Source organism: Solanum tuberosum, unplaced genomic scaffold (assembly GCF_000226075.1).
Source record: "Solanum tuberosum cultivar DM 1-3 516 R44 unplaced genomic scaffold, SolTub_3.0 scf00284, whole genome shotgun sequence".
In the NCBI taxonomy this organism is placed as follows: Eukaryota; Viridiplantae; Streptophyta; class Magnoliopsida; order Solanales; family Solanaceae; genus Solanum; species Solanum tuberosum.
The window spans coordinates 326,971-329,416 of NW_006239212.1; positions in this window are offsets into that span (position 1 = coordinate 326,971).

The window sequence follows — 2,446 nt, forward strand, 5'->3', positions numbered from 1 at the left end:
TTGTAGCTTTCTTTCAAATTTCTATAGCAAGACTTGTGCATAGACTTGATAATAATAATAAACATTGATTTCCCTATTTCTTCAGTTAGATAATTATATATATATATATATATATTTAACTAAAAAAAAGTAAATAATGAATCCGACTAACTATTTATATGATAATCCCTTAAAATAATTTTTATTAACGTGGATATGTGCAATTGAATAAACAAAAAAAAGGATACCACCAAAAGTTATGATGTCATTCCTGCTTAATTAGAGATATTGAATTTAAGCATTGAATATTGAATCACCTTTATAATTTATAAGAATATCTTATCGAAACAGGAAAAAAAAATAATAGAAAAACAGCAAGTTGGACTTTGGAAGGCAAAGGTCTCAACCACAAATTCATTTTTAAGTAGCTGAGACGTAATCCAAGACTACTGGGAATTCACAACTTTTTTGACAAAGTTGAATGTAACTTTGCCAATTTTTAAAACTGGACCATTATTATCCTGGTTGCCACAAACAAATTAAAAATATCATGGAATTGGAATGACAATCAAGTCATCAATCAACAAATTGGGTTTATAATTATTATGTTTAAACTCCTCATCAGATTTACTACATGTATTAGAAAATATTCTTGAACTTGATTTGAATGGTTAATCTCATCTTCAAATTATTGATAATCTTAAAAATACTTTTCTATTGGACTAACTCAACTTAAATATGCTCTCAATCAGCTACATGACATTACAAGTGGTCTCAAACTCTTGTAGGAGCGTATGACTCTTAATAAAAAGTCGAGAGAAGTGTTGAAAACACTCCTAAATTTGACAAGAATTCACGGTGTATTTCACCCATGTGGCAAGATCAAAAGTGTATTTAAGTTCAATCAGTCAAGTAGAAATTTTCAATAGTTCAGGGACGAAACTAATAATTCACGCCAAGTTTAGGAGTATTTTTAATACTTTTCGGTTTTCTCAATTAATTGTATATGGTATCCATCCGTTTCATTTTATTTGGTCCCTACATCAAAATAGATATTTAATCCATTTAACAAACTAAGAATATTTTTTTTCCATACTACCCTTAGAATTAATTAAGTGTTCGAAATGTATCTATCAAGCTTTTAAGACTCTTGCTAACAAGAAGTTTACAGAAACACGCAATAGGTCGTTGCCATAAGGTCTTACCAAAAATAATATTTGGACATGAATATTTCTAACAGGGGCGGCTCAACGTAATTAGGGGCCTAAAGCGAAATTTCAATTTGAAGCCTAAAATACAAACAAATTTCGTATACATATTTTTAGTATTTAATATTGTTTTTCAGTTATTGATTTTAGGTAAGATTTTATCAACACAACATTGAAAACATCCTTTTAGTGAGACTTATATGAATTGTTAACATAATTTTATAAGTAATAAGTTGACAAATATTAAATAAAAATAAGAGTTAGAACCATAGAATCTGATTTAAGAAGTTGACGACTACACCATTTTAATAGGATAAACTAAATAATTAGACATACATCACTATTATATATACTAATATTATCTTTACTTTTAAACAATTACATATATTACCAACTTTTAGTATTTTATACCATATATTAATATATATTATTTGAAAATACTATTAGATACCCACATCCCTTAAAACTATTATTGATTAATTATCTGCTTAAATAACTCTTTCACTCCAAATCAATCACTATCTCTTAATTTTCCCCTCCTATGTTTATCACTTGATTATGTCTTCTCCTTTCTGATTCAAGAATTTCACCTTACAATTTCATTTCAACAATAGTTAATCTACTCTCTTCTTCTCAAGATATCGTCACCACAAATTCTCCTGAACCCAAATATCATTTTGTATTGTTCATTTATCACGAGTTTCAATCATAGTAACTGCTACAGAGAAAACTTTCAATTCACAGTGGGTCTTGATTGTTTGTCTCCGAAAGAAATGGATCTTAGTTTTGATTATGTTATGCCACAGTGCAAAAGGATCAAAGGGAATATTGTAGAGAGTTTTTGTTGCTGGTGTTCTTCTAAGACTTTCTTTGGTTACTGTGATATGGATGTGGTAGTACCAATATTACTTTGATATAGCCCTTGGAACATGTGTATCCAATAAGTAGTAATCTTAATTAAGATCCGAGTTGTATTTTTAGTAATGGGGTATATGAACATGTATATGTATCCACTATATATTAAATTTCGTATACATGATTTTTAACAATACAATGATATTAATGATACGACAGATACTCTACAGTCGTGATTTGTTCATAGATTCATGTTTTTCAACTACATTTCATATTTAGATACACATAATTAAATGTATATGCTTATTATGTATTCAAGATACATGTTTTTGGATATAACATATGAAATTTAGATACACATAATTAAATGTATATGTTTACTATGTATTCGAGATACATGTTTT